We start from the raw sequence: 16,097 nt of genomic DNA, 5'->3' as shown, positions 1-16,097 counted from the left end.
ACCATGAAGTAATACATAACTGACCAAAACATTGATAAATCAATTGAGCAATCGATTATCTAACTCAAAATAAGGATTTCTACTGAGCCAATCGATTGCCAAATCGATTTGGTCAGTTTTTGATGAGTTCCTGTGTTGCCAAATCGATTTTGTCAGTTTTGCTGAGTTCATGTGTTACCAAATCGATTGTCAAATCGATTTTGTCAGTTTTGCTGAGTTCCTGTGTTAAGGCCAATCGATTTCCAAATCAATTTCTTAAAAGATTTTGAAAGACATATTTATACAATCGATTGGCAAATCGATTAGGTTAAAATAGTGAAGTTCCTGCAACTCATCCAATCTATTGGGAAATCGATTTCCCTGCTTATTCTTCCAAAAATACTTAAACTAATTCAATCACACTCACACATAATTCCAAAACATAACACTTAGCAATTCCCACTCAATCACCACGATGAATTGGTTTTCGAAATAGTTTTACAATCCATCGCACTCACACACGATAATCAATACATAACACTTAGCAATTCCAACACAATTGCCACGACAATTCATATTCAAACCACTCAATCATAAACTTAATTCAAACACGACTCGTGTGCCAAGCATCCTAAAGCAATGCGTATATGCCAAAATGCATGGACTCAGAATTCCAAACCAAAACCCTCCTCGAAGGGCCGTAAATCATAATTGTACCGCCTATCGCAGGCCAAAGTACCAATTACTGAGGTGCCACCTATCACGGGTCAGCACGATTTTCTAAAAAGCGTAAATCATAAACGTACCACCTATCACAGGTCAGTACTGTTTACCAGGGTGCCACCTATCACGGGTCAGCACGATTTACTAAAAGAAAAAGCGTAAGTCGTAAACATACCGCCTATCACAGGCCAAAGTACTGTTTATCGAGGTGCCACCTATCACGGGTCAGCACGATTTACTAAAAGAAAAAGCGTAAGTCGTAAACATACCGCCTATCACAGGCCAAAGTACTGTTTATCGAGGTGCCACCTATCACGGGTCAGCACGATTTACTAAAAGAAAAAGCGTAAGTCGTAAACATACCGCCTATCACAGGCCAAAGTACTGTTTATCGAGGTGCCACCTATCACGGGTCAGCACGATTTACTAAAAGAAAAAGCGTAAGTCGTAAACATACCGCCTATCACAGGCCAAAGTACTGTTTATCGAGGTGCCACCTATCACGGGTCAGCAAAACTTACCAAAACGTAAATCGTAAACGTACCACCTATCACGGGTCAGTACTGTGTACCAAGGTGCCACCTATCACGGGTCAGCAAAACTTACCAAAACGTAAATCGTAAACGTACCACCTATCACGGGTCAGTACTGTGTACCAAGGTGCCACCTATCACGGGTCAGCAAAACTTACCAAAACGTAAATCGTAAACGTACCACCTATCACGGGTCAGTACTGTGTACCAAGGTGCCACCTATCACGGGTCAGCAAAACTTACCAAAACGTAAATCGTAAACGTACCACCTATCACGGGTCAGTACTGTGTACCAAGGTGCCACCTATCACGGGTCAGCACGAGTTACCAAAATGAAATGCATGAGCATACACTAACTCTATCCACAACAATCGTTAAGCAAATGCAGATATTAAAAGATTCCCCATTTTTAATACTCATTTAACTTAAACGATTTTCACATAAACATTAAGCAAACAGAAATATTAAAAGATTCCCCATTCTTAATACTCTTTTAACTTAAACGATTTTCCAAAACAACATTAAGTAAACCGAGATATTAAAAGATTCCCCATTTTTAATACTCATTTAACTTAAAACCAAAACCTAACTCTAAGATTTTACCCATAAAGCCTTAGATTCATTTTTCCCCAAATCAACACTCTAACCCTAACCAAAAACCTTTCCACACAACCACAGATAAGTCCCTAAATGCAAACTAAAAGTTTGGAAGGAGCATTTACCTTGACGTTAGCTTTAACGTGCGGTTCCGGTACCGCGAGTAAATCCGGTAAAATCTCCACTCGCGACGTCGCTTCCAAGTTAGTCCACTAGCACCGTAGTGTGGTGGTGAGCAACTTTCCCTTCTATCTCTTCGCGAAACGAAGCTTAGATCTAGATGAAACGGAGAGGTTTGTGTTTAACGGTTTTGAAATCCCTAACACCGTTTTTCTTCGTTTCCGAATCAACGAGGAAGAGTGAAGTTAAGAAATCCTTATCCTATCACCCGCCAAGCCTTGGGTTTCTAATCTTGAAGAAAGGAAGCAAAGAAAAACGAAAATGGAGGAGGGAGGAATTTGAGTGCGCGAGACAGGGAGAGGAAGATGGAAAAATCTGGTTTTTCTTTCCTTTCTCTTTCTTTCCTTTGTTTTTCCTTTCTTCCTTTTTCCTTCTTTCCTTTTTATATCCTTTTCTTTTCCTTTTCCTTCCTTCTAATTTCCTTTCTTTCTATTTCCTTTCTTTTTCCCTCCAAACAACTATATATATAAATTATAATTAACAAATATCTCAAAATATCTAGATATTTGTTAAATTACCATTTCACCCGTAACGCATTAAATTCTCCGTAAGGGATTCACCGCACTTAATTTAATTTATTTATCGACGAGTAATTTTAATCGGCATCAAAATATCTTTTTGATCATATAAACTCCAAATTAATAATAACTTTGGCTAAAAAGCCTCCGAGCCAATATCCAAAATACACAAAAATACATAAAGTATATTTTAAAATTATGGGTCTTACAATGTTTGTACTTAGGATATTTCTTGTAGAACAAGGTAAGGTTGGTAGTGCCTTTTGGTATCTAAGGATTCTCTTAACAGTAGTAAAATATGATTCCCTAGGGACAACTTGAAATCTTGCACTTACACAAACGCTAAACATGATGTCAGGTCTAGAGAGCGATAAGGTAAATTAGGGACCCTATCATTCCTCTGTTGGTTTTTTGGTCAACTTTTTCGCTCGAATCATCTTTTTCAAGTGAACAAGTAGGGTCCATTGGTGTAGCTATAGGTTTTCAATCTCTCATCTTAAACTTCCTTAGAAGCTCTTTTGTATATCTAGTTTGATGAATGTATATACCATTTTGACTTTGCTTAATTTGTATCCCTAATAAGAACTTAAGTTCTCCTATCTTACTTATTTGAAATTCAAGTTGTATCAATTTAGAAAATTATTGACAAAGAGTGCCACTAGTAGATCGAAAAATAATGCCATCAACATAAATTTGAATAATAAAAATGTTATCTCCTATTGATTTTATGAAAAGTGTATTATCTACTTGTCCTCTTTCAAAGTTATTTTGAAGCAAGAAGTTACTAAGTCTAAGATACATTGAAAAATTTGAGCTTTAGTTCTTTTACTCTTTTTTGGTTTTCGATACTTTTCTCCTTCAGCCTCGAGTGTCTATTTATAGTGAAAATTTGGGCTTCAATTTAGTCCTTGTTTAATTTTGAATTGTATCTTGTTCATATTGAGTTTGTAAATTCTTCAAGTCGATTCTATTTCTATTTTGTTTAGATTGATTTTGTAAACTCTTCAGATAGTTTCTGTTTTATTTTTGTTCAGATTGCGTTTGTAAATTCTTCAAATTGATTATGTTCATATTTTGTTCTAAATAAATCTTGATCAAATCTTCTTCAAATATTCTTCAAATCTTGACTATATCTTATTTTCAACTTGGTCAAAGATTATAAATAAGGATCAAATCTTATTTTAGATTTTCCTTAGTTATAAATTTGAATTAAATCTTAATTTATATTTTCTTCAATTATAAATTTGAATAAAATCTTAGTTTAGATTTTCTTCAACTATAAATTTGAATCAAATCTTATTTAAGATTTTCGTCAAAAACATGAATCTTTTTTCATACTCTTTGAAGTCAAATATATTGTTCTCATAAAATACTTTTGTTAACATCAAAACTCTAAATGTAAAACCAACTTGGTTCCAACCAGTTATTCTGTAGTGACCTTTCTTATGGCATTATGCACAAACAATATCAGTTTGATTAAATTCTAGTGTTTCTTTAAAGCCTATGCCGCATTTATTGTTTCTGCTAATGCCATAGATTATAAGCTTGTTTACTTTTGCATATGCCTTTAGCAAAAAAAATCTTGAAAGGCTATTTCATACTTAACAAAATTGAAGACACTATCGTCTGAAGATTCTGAAACCTTTCCTTTTCAGAGTTAGATTTTCCCTTTTTATGTTTTCAAAATACTTTTCCAGCGAATTGCATTTGATTATTAAGATGTCATGAGCTTTTCTGAGAGACTTAAGTTTTGAAGAAACCTTATGATTTTTGTTGAGAAATGGATTTAACATATCTATCAGTTCACTACGAGATAATTCAGAGAATACCTTTATTTCTTCATTAGCAGCTTCCAAGATAGAGTCAATATCTACTATCAGAGCCATGTTTGCATGCTCTTCATCTTCATTAGATGATTCATTGGAGTCATTCCAAGCTTCCTTAAGACTTTTCTTTTTGGTCTTGAAGCCTTTCTTGTGTGATTTTCCTTTCTTATGTTTAGGACATTCTGATTTGAAATATCTTCCTTGCATTCATAGTAGACGAGCTTTTTTTGTATAGCTTTTCAAATCCTTCTATGTGATCCGCTGTCACACACGAGTCAAATACAATTAATAAAATGTAAATAGAGTTAATAACTCGAATCATTTTGAAAGGAATTCTAATATAATAATAACCGAATTGAAAGATGAAATTAAAAAGGTGATTCTTTAGATTTTTGATTTAACAGATGAGCAAAACGATTAATCCACTTATTTGAGTTTCAGACCTATCACATATACTATCAACGAGTTTAATTTCTAATTCATGATTCTCTTCTTATTTGACTATAGAATTGATCAAACAACCGTAGTCAATCCTATGTGAATTTGGTTTCTTTGATTGGATTAAACATCACGGTCATCAAAATATTAAAATTAACGATCAAGCGTCCCAAAATTATAATTCAATTAAATTAGAAACCAAACAAAATTCTATTAGATAAATTTATTCGATCCTATTGAATTTAACTTAAGCAATCAAAATATCAATATTATCATATAAACAAGAATATAATCATGAATCGAAATTGACAGTGTAACCTGAATCTCAAGGTGTTTATGAAACTCTGAACTCGTGAATTAATCTTATAAAATTAGTCTTCCATGAAATTAAAATAAAAACTATTTATTCCTTGTAGCAATCTAAATCCTAATTTTTCCGTCAGTAGAAAAGAAATAAAACTTCCAATATATAGTACTTGATATTGGGCTTTAGGGTTTAAAAACATGTGATCCGCTATTTAAAATTATTACAAAGTCCAGATTACGAAATCTGCAATTTAGGTCTGGTAAAGTTCGAAATTGGGATTTTCTTCCAACACAAAAAGTTGTAGTTTTGAAATTTAGCTTTCCATTGCATGCTTGTATGTGCCAATCTGATATCCAGAGCTTATGTTATGGCCTACAGAGCGAGAAAGAGTCAAAATGTAAATAATGAAATTAAAATGCAAATAATAAAATTATAATTCAATTTCGACCAAAAGTTTAGAAACAAGTTAAAAATACTATTCTAAGCTATAAAGAGCTTTTAAAATACCAAACTTAAAAGCTAGAAACATTTGCCTAAATGATATGATCAAATTCCCCCACACTTAAACCTTTGCACTTCGAGCGAAGCAATGCATGCGATTCCAAATATTCTTATGAATGCTAGGTGGTGAGAGAAAAGAAATATTTCTAGCTTAAGACAACCCTGAATAGTTTATTTTTTTATCACAACTAAGGCAAACAAGATGACAAGTTAACTAAAGAATGCATCATAAGTGATAGAGTCCTCCCAGGATATAAAATTCCCTTAAAGTGTTTGGGCTACTGTTTGCACTCAAAGCACATCATGAAAGCTAGCACTACCATAGGAGACTAGGGCTAAAAATTAAAGAGGATAAATGAGTAATGATTAAGAGAGAAAAATAACATTAAGAAGTAACTCAACAAAACATCATTGAATTTTATTTTCACACTATCTTTGCTCACAACACAACCATTTTTCCATAGCATGCTTGTATGTGCCAATCTGATATCCAGAGCTTATGTTATGGCCTACAGAGCGAGAAAGAGTCAAAATGTAAATAATGAAATTAAAATGCAAATAATAAAATTATAATTCAATTTCGACCAAAAGTTTAGAAACAAGTTAAAAATACTATTCTAAGCTATAAAGAGCTTTTAAAATACCAAACTTAAAAGCTAGAAACATTTGCCTAAATGATATGATCAAATTCCCCCACACTTAAACCTTTGCACTCCGAGCGAAGCAATGCATGCGATTCCAAATATTCTTATGAATGCTAGGTGGTGAGAGAAAAGAAATATTTCTAGCTTAAGACAACCCTGAATAGTTTATTTTTTTATCACAACTAAGGCAAACAAGATGACAAGTTAACTAAAGAATGCATCATAAGTGATAGAGTCCTCCCAGGATATAAAATTCCCTTAAAGTGTTTGGGCTACTGTTTGCACTCAAAGCACATCATGAAAGCTAGCACTACCATAGGAGACTAGGGCTAAAAATTAAAGAGGATAAATGAGTAATGATTAAGAGAGAAAAAAAACGATTAATCCACTTATTTGAGTTTCAGACCTATCACATATACTATCAACGAGTTTAATTTCTAATTCATGATTCTCTTCTTATTTGACTATAGAATTGATCAAACAACCGTAGTCAATCCTATGTGAATTTGGTTTCTTTGATTGGATTAAACATCACGGTCATCAAAATATTAAAATTAACGATCAAGCGTCCCAAAATTATAATTCAATTAAATTAGAAACCAAACAAAATTCTATTAGATAAATTTATTCGATCCTATTGAATTTAACTTAAGCAATCAAAATATCAATATTATCATATAAACAAGAATATAATCATGAATCGAAATTGACAGTGTAACCTGAATCTCAAGGTGTTTATGAAACTCTGAACTCGTGAATTAATCTTATAAAATTAGTCTTCCATGAAATTAAAATAAAAACTATTTATTCCTTGTAGCAATCTAAATCCTAATTTTTCCGTCAGTAGAAAAGAAATAAAACTTCCAATATATAGTACTTGATATTGGGCTTTAGGGTTTAAAAACATGTGATCCGCTATTTAAAATTATTACAAAGTCCAGATTACGAAATCTGCAATTTAGGTCTGGTAAAGTTCGAAATTGGGATTTTCTTCCAACACAAAAAGTTGTAGTTTTGAAATTTAGCTTTCCATTGCATGCTTGTATGTGCCAATCTGATATCCAGAGCTTATGTTATGGCCTACAGAGCGAGAAAGAGTCAAAATGTAAATAATGAAATTAAAATGCAAATAATAAAATTATAATTCAATTTCGACCAAAAGTTTAGAAACAAGTTAAAAATACTATTCTAAGCTATAAAGAGCTTTTAAAATACCAAACTTAAAAGCTAGAAACATTTGCCTAAATGATATGATCAAATTCCCCCACACTTAAACCTTTGCACTCCGAGCGAAGCAATGCATGCGATTCCAAATATTCTTATGAATGCTAGGTGGTGAGAGAAAAGAAATATTTCTAGCTTAAGACAACCCTGAATAGTTTATTTTTTTATCACAACTAAGGCAAACAAGATGACAAGTTAACTAAAGAATGCATCATAAGTGATAGAGTCCTCCCAGGATATAAAATTCCCTTAAAGTGTTTGGGCTACTGTTTGCACTCAAAGCACATCATGAAAGCTAGCACTACCATAGGAGACTAGGGCTAAAAATTAAAGAGGATAAATGAGTAATGATTAAGAGAGAAAAATAACATTAAGAAGTAACTCAACAAAACATCATTGAATTTTATTTTCACACTATCTTTGCTCACAACACAACCATTTTTCCATAGCATGCTTGTATGTGCCAATCCGATATCCAGAGCTTATGTTATGGCCTACAGAGTGAGAAAGAGTCAAAATGTAAATAATGAAATTAAAATGCAAATAATAAAATTATAATTCAATTTCGACCCAAAGTTTAGAAACAAGTTAAAAATACTATTCTAAGCTATAAAGAGCTTTTAAAATACCAAACTTAAAAGCTAGAAACATTTGCCTAAATGATATGATCAAATTCCCCCACACTTAAACCTTTGCACTCCGAGCGAAGCAATGCATGCGATTCCAAATATTCTTATGAATGCTAGGTGGTGAGAGAAAAGAAATATTTCTAGCTTAAGACAACCCTGAATAGTTTATTTTTTTATCACAACTAAGGCAAACAAGATGACAAGTTAACTAAAGAATGCATCATAAGTGATAGAGTCCTCCCAGGATATAAAATTCCCTCAAAGTGTTTGGGCTACTGTTTGCACTCAAAGCACATCATGAAAGCTAGCACTACCATAGGAGACTAGGGCTACAAATCAAAGAGGATAAATGAGTAATGATTAAGAGAGAAAAACAACATTAAGAAGTAACTCAACAAAACATCATTGAATTTTATTTTCACACTCTATTTGCTCACAACACAACCATTTTTCCTCAAATATATATATATTTTTTTCTTTTTCTTTTTCTTTCTTCTTATTTTTTTATAACCATCAAAATTAAACAAACAAGTTGAGCAACCCTACACTTATTTATGGAAAGAATCCTTTATCCCCCAAGATTGGGTCAATTCATTGTTTTCTACTTTTAGGCTTGTAATGAGCTACATAACAAAGAATGATACAATTAGGCTCAAAGGGGCTTAAACAAATGGATAATTGTAGGGTAGGTTTATTTGGCTAGTAGCTTAATCAAGAAACAAATGCCTAGATCATTTCAAAATATGCATGCGAGCAAGAGTCAAGTCAAGTTCTGACGTAACTAGCAATCATGATGATATAACACACAAGAAAAAAAAAAGATGGAAAAATGTATTCTATTGATAATAAGGCTGAATAATCTCAAAAAGGTTAATGACCTATCACAAATGATACACAATTTAGCATTTTATTCCAATTTATTTTACCAAGAATGCAAAGATACTATCCAATCATGCTAGTCCAAATAAACTTTCAACATTTACAACCACAAAATCTGATGAAAAAGTATGTAGTGCAATGTCCATTTTTATTTATTTATTTATTTATTATTCTTATTTTTTCGAAATATAACAAATAAAATCATGAATAATAAAATCTTAAATAATACCCCCGCACTTAAATTACACATTGTCGAAATTGAAATTAACAAGTATAGAACAAGATTAAGGAAAATGAGCTCCCTGTTCAAACTTCAGTATAGGTGAGATTTTCCAAGGAGAGTTCTTCTATGGTAGCATCTTCAAGCACAAAGCTCTCATGGAATAGCTTGAGGCGTTGTCCATTTTCTTTAAACACTTTCTCGGTGTTTTCACATTTTATTTCCACTGCACCATGAGGAAAAATGTTAGTAACAGGAGTTGAACAATAAAACTTTTTGGCCAATGGAAAATTCCTTCCTAGAAATCATATTATCATGAAAGTGATTAGTTTTCTCGTTATAGATCTGAGGGTTCTCATAAGCTTCAATTCTAAGCTCTTCAAGTTGTTGCAATTGAAGCTTTCTCCCCAAACTTGCTTTCTCCATCTCAAGGTTACAACTCTTGACCGCCCTATTGGTGACATGCCATACCAAACACAAGTCGATAAGGGGACATCCCTATTGGTGTTTTGTAGGCGGATCTATGAGACGAAATAGCTTCTTCAAGTCAGTGGCTCCAATCTTTCCTCTTTGGCTGCACCATTTTTTCTAAGATCTGTTTGATTTCCCTGTTTGAGATTTCAGCTTGTCCATTAGTCTGGGGATGATAAGGTGTAGAAACTTTGTCCATAAACCCATACTTCTGAAGCAAAGCGTCTATGGTGCAGTTGCAAAAATGAGTGCCTTGATCACTTATGATTCCCCGTGGTATTCCAAACCTGCAAAAAAATATTTGATCCGATAAAACCTGCAACAACTTTAGAATCATTAGTCCTTGTGGGTATTGCTTCCACCCACTTCGAAACATAATCAACAACTAGTAAAATATAGACAAAACCAAAAGATACAATGAAGGACCCATAAAGTCAATGCCCCACACATTAAATACTTCACATAAAAACATAGGTTGTTAAGGCATCTCACTCCTACGAGTGATTGCTATTCCTGATATTTGACATTGTTCACAAGTTTTGTAAGTCTCAAAAGCATCTTTAAACAAAGTGGGCCAAAAGAAACCCGAGTCTAAGACTTTTTTTGTTGTTCGTTGAAGACCAAAATGTCCTCCAGCTTGAGAGGCATGACAAAAATGAAGAATGTATTGACCCTCATGGTGGGAAAAACATCGCCTAATCACCTAGAAACTACAGAATTTCCACATATATGGATCATGTAACACCTTAAATTTTATAATAAACTATTTTATTAGTTAAGAATGATTTTAAATAATTAATTTAATGTTAAAAATATTTTAGAATATATGATGATAAATTTTCTAATTAATTTTTGTTATATAGGTTATTTCTATGATGTGCTAGTTTGAAAAATATTAGATTACATGAGTGATATAAATAATAAATATTATATTTTACTCTTTGATCTATTTTTTGAAAAATAATAGTATTTTAGTGTAATATATATTTTAAAGAAAAATATTTTATGCGATTTTACGTGTATATACGTGTACCCAATTAATGTAATATTTTTTTGTGCGCTTGACTGATGTTAAGTATCACGTAGTTATATTTTAATTATTTATAACTAATTTCTATTTTTAGTTATTTTTTTATAAATAATATCTTGAGATAGAATTGATATTGTGTTTGATTTCATTTATTTTTATATACTTGTTATGACATTGTGATTTTATATATATTTATTATGATTTAGTAATTAATAAGTGTTGGTGTAGTATTTATTTATTTTATAATATCGACTATTCTCTAATGATGGTAATATTTTAATGGCTAAATTACATATGTGGTCCCTTAACCTAATTTCAGATAAAGTTTTAGTCCTTTATCTTCTTTTTTTCCCGAGTTGGTCCTTTATTTTAATTTTAATTGACAATTTGATATTTTATGTTTTAAAATGTCAACAATGTTGTCCTTTTTTTTTACAAAAAATAAAAAAAAAATCATCAAATTTTTCAAACAAAATCCATAAAATTCATTATCATCTTCAATAAAATGCAAATTTAATCAAATTCATAACTTAAATCTTGAAATAAACTCATATTTTCATTCTTTATTTGATGTAGTTGGAGATGAAAATATGAGTTTATTTGAATATTTGAGTTATGGATTTGATGAAATTTGCTTTATATTGAAGATGATTATTAATTTTATGGGTTTTGGTTGAAAATTTTGATCATTTTTGTGAATTTTTGTAAAAAAAAAAGGATAACATTATTGATATTTTAAAACATAAAATATCAATTTGTCACTTAAAATTAAAATAAATGACCAACTCGGGAAAAAAAAAGATAAAGGACTAAAACGTCAACTGAAATTAAGTTAAGAGACCACGAATGTAATTTAGCCTATTTTAATTTGAGTATTCAAAAAAAATAAGTATTATTTTGAAATGAGGATTTTGATTATTAATGTATTTTAAAATATTAATTATTTTAATTACTTCATTTTATAAAATATTGCTTTTGAAATATAAGTAATACGTTGGTTATTAAGTTATGTTTGAAAAAAAAAGTGTTAAACAAAAATAGTTTTGGTAATTGTTTGTTTTATTTAAAAATTAAAAATAAATAGAAGAAAGAACTAAAATTTATTTTATGGATTAGACACATATATAAGAGTAAAATCAAATTAAATAATAAAAAAATATTAATTGAAAATAACAAAAATGAAGGGCATCAGAAAGAGAGAGTAACATGGACACAAAATAGGGTAGCAGCACATTGAGAAAAAAGAAGAAAATTGATATCGTTCATCGATGACGGCCCAGAAAAGTTTCTTCGTTTTCGTCCAAATTTCAGTATGTTGTTTTACTTATTTAGCAATTCAATTAAACATGATTTTCCAGATTTTTAACAACCCGAATTTCTCCCTAAAATACCCGATTTCTCTATTTTCAGAATTCGTTATTTTGCACAGTTCTTCTTCACCGTAAGTCCGATTTTAGTGAAACCAACGCCAAAACGATCATGTGAAAAATGACTATATTATCCATTGATTGGTTTTCTGATTTATGATAATTTTCCTTGACCGAATTTTGAAATTTAGCTTTTAGAGTATTTTCTCATAATTTATTTTGGACGTTTACCCATAAACTGTCGAGTTAGATCGATTGAAGGACAAAAGTCAAAAAACAAAGATTGTTTGTTTGTGGAATCGTACTCGTGTTTGAAAGCACCGAAATAAGGTAAGGGGTGAGAGAGCGTTTGAATTCATGAGTATAATATAATATGAGATGAACGGGAAAACTGTATTTCCCAACGATTTATTCGAAGCTCACCACTACGTACGGCAGTAGCCCTTTGAGTGATAAATTGATTAATGTAAAAATATGGGAATTGTGAGATTAAAATAAGGAATAGAAATATTTATAAGGTGTTGATTGATTTAACTTTGTTAAATGTGTGGTATTTGATATTATTGTGATGTTTGATTTAGTTTTATTAAATGTGAGATATTTGACATTATTGTGACATTGGATATCGAATGAATTTTATGTATAGGTTTGATTATACGTGTTTATGTGATAACAAAAAGTGAATTCAATTTGATAAGTATATGTGATTATGATGATGTATAATTAATAATAATGATGTTTTAAATTTGTGATAAGCCTATGTGATGATGTATGGTTGATGATAGTGATGCTATAAATTTGTGATGAGTTTATGTGATGAGATATGATTAATGATAGTGAAGTTGTGAATTTGTGATGAGAATATTGAAGTAACTCGATTTTTGGTGAAATAATTGTGATTCCAATTTGTGTTTGAGATGATGGTCTTAATGGAGTATCATAGGCCGACGAGGGGAGAAAATAAGTATTGAGATTTTGTGAAGTGAAGATTATTTTGTCATCATATAGGTAGGGCCTGACAAGCCTAGTGATTCCGGGAAAGTACAACTGAATGAGTCCGATCGTGACGGTCTGTCGTCGAGCCTTAAGGCAAGATTGTTAGACCTTGGAGGTATTCGGATGGGGAATTCCTAGGTGACTTGGAGGTAGCACTCCAAATGTCGGGAGCTACCACACAACACACGTTTACCTCGGCTGTCACGTATATGTGTCTCGGGGTGTGTTGAGGGGATCTATGAGGACAATGCCAATTTGAATTGTCCGTCCACCGGGATTGTGGCATAGTATAAAGCCTCCTAACCAAGTACTTCAGAGTTAGAATGGTACTACATTGTGAAGTAGAATCTAAGCTCATGCATATCATTGCATTTTCTTGTGATTGTTTTGTTGTAATTGATGTGTTTCAAAAGCGATAATAATTTTCTTAGATGATTTGATGTTATAGTGAAATGTATTGATTTTCCTTGAGTGGTTTTGACTTTATAGTGTTATATTTTTCCTTGAAGAATATTTGTGTAATGATACGGTTTATAATTGCGTGTTCTTCTTACTTATATTATACTATTAACATGATTTAAAAACTCACCTCCTTTGTTGTTTGTGCTTGATTGGCTTGGCCCTGCGTTTGCAAAAGCGCAGTTGTTGCAGGTTAATGAAGCTTGAAGTTCACGTTTGGGAAGAACCCCGCTCTGATAGGTGATACCGGGAATAAGAGTTGTAATTTGTATTTTACTTATTTAATTTGAAAAGACTTTTGTATGAAAACCATATAAGTACTAGTAAGTTTTTAGAATTAAATCAAGTAATTATACTTAAATCAAGCTTATTGAGATTGCACTATGGAGTAAAGAAGTTTAAAGTGTTCTTTTTTATTTTTGAGAAACGTGATATCCTAAATTAAAAATAAAAGTTTTTATTTTCTTGGAAACATATTTTTATTTCTCCATTGCAAATTTTATAGAAATATGATATAATTTATTATATATATTATGTTGGGGTTTATGATGTCACATGTTGTACCAATTATGGCCCCACAATTAGGTTCTCACTATCCTGATACCAACATAAGGGAATTTGGCACTTACGCTCACACAGAGCCTCGTATGGTGCCATCGCAATGCTCGCATGATAGTTGTTGTTATATGTGAACTCAACGAGAGGCAACATATTATCCCAACTTCCTTGCTCACCCAACACACACGCTCTCAATAAATCCTCCAAGGTCTGAATAGTCCTTTCTGTTTGTCCATCAGTTTGAGGGTGACAGGCCAAACTCAATCTCAACTTATTACCCAGTGCCGCATGTAATGCTCCCCACAAACGAGAAATGAACTTTGGATCTCTATATGACACAATGTTGGAGGGTACCCCATGTAGTCTAACAATATCGACAATGTAGATTTCTATAAGCTTAGTCACATCATAAGTAGTACTCATAGGTATTAAATGGGCAGATTTGGTCAACCTGTCGACAATCACCCAAATTGAGTCAAACTTTTGTTGAGTCTTAGGCAATGCTACCACGAAATCCATAGATATATTATTCCATTTCCATACTGGTATATCTAATGACCTTAGTAGTCTCTCTAGTTTCTGGTGCTCTACCTTGGCTTTTTGATAAGTCAAAAATGAAGCCACATATTCTGCTACCTGTTTTTTCATTCCCAGCCACCATAACTTTTGCTTAAGGTCTTTGTACATTATGGTGGTACCTGGGTGAGTACTCAAGTTTTATTTATGGGCCTCATCCAACATAGTCTTCCTCAATTATGTGTTGTCGGGTATACAAACACGTCCATTACATATCAAAATATCGTCTGGGCCCACCTCAAATTCAGTTGCCTTGCTAACCTCGATCAACTTCCTTTTCTCTTGAGTTATCACATCTGCATCTTGCTGAAGTTTAATCTCATTCATGAATTCATTATTTATAATGATCATTCCACATTGCATTTTTCCCAATGGGGAATCCAAATTAAGATCCAAGTCATGAAACTTCTCTAACAACTCCAACCCTTTCATTGTTACAAACGAGAGATGAACTTGCTTCCTGCTTAGGGCATTAGCCACCACGTTTGCTTTCCCTAGATGGTAATGCAACGTGAACTCATAATATTTAATGAACTCCATCCATCTCCTCTGCTTACTATTAAGTTCCTTTTAATCAAACAAGTATTTCAAACTCTTATGGTCACTAAATACATCAAAACTACACCCATATAGATAATGTCTCCAAATTTTCAATGCAAAGACAATTGCAGCTAACTCCAAGTCATGAATAGGATAATTATTTTCATGCAACTTCAATTTCCTTGAGTCATAGGCCACTACTCATTTGTTCTACATCAGCACACAACCCAAACCCTGATACGAAGCATCATAGTAAACTTTGTAAGGCTCTTCTAGTTGTGGCAACACTAACACGTGGGACGTAGTTAGCTTCTCCTTGATTAGTTGGATACTTTTCTCACACACCTCAGTCCATGCATAAATCTGGTTCTTTTTGGTAAGGTGTGTCAATGGAGCAACAATCTTGGAAAATCCCTCAATAAATCTCCTATAATACCCGACCAAACCTAGAAAACTTCTAATCTTTGTGATTGTTTGTGGTTGTTTCCAGGCCATCGCAACTTCTACCTTGGATGGGTCAAAAACAATCCCTCCTTAGAAATTACATGTCCCAAGAACTTCACTTCTTCCAACCAAAATTAACATTTTCCTATATTGACATATAATTTTTGCTCCTTCAGTACTTGTAGAGCTTGACACAAATGTTCCTCATGTTCTTCTTGGGTCTTGGAATATATCAAGATGTCATCAATAAAGATCACCACGAACTTTTCTAAGAATGGACAAAAATACGGTTCATATAATCCATGAAGATAGTTGGCGCATTGGTCACTCCAAAGGGCATCGTCAAGTACTCATAGTGCCCATAATGCATTCTAAAGGATGTCTTCGATATATCATCTTCTTTCACCCGAATTTGATGGTACCTTGACTTTAGATCAATCTTAGAAAACACCTCTACC

Source organism: Cicer arietinum, chromosome 3, assembly GCF_000331145.2.
Source record: "Cicer arietinum cultivar CDC Frontier isolate Library 1 chromosome 3, Cicar.CDCFrontier_v2.0, whole genome shotgun sequence".
Classification (NCBI taxonomy): domain Eukaryota; kingdom Viridiplantae; phylum Streptophyta; class Magnoliopsida; order Fabales; family Fabaceae; genus Cicer; species Cicer arietinum.
This window is presented reverse-complemented; position numbering follows the sequence as displayed.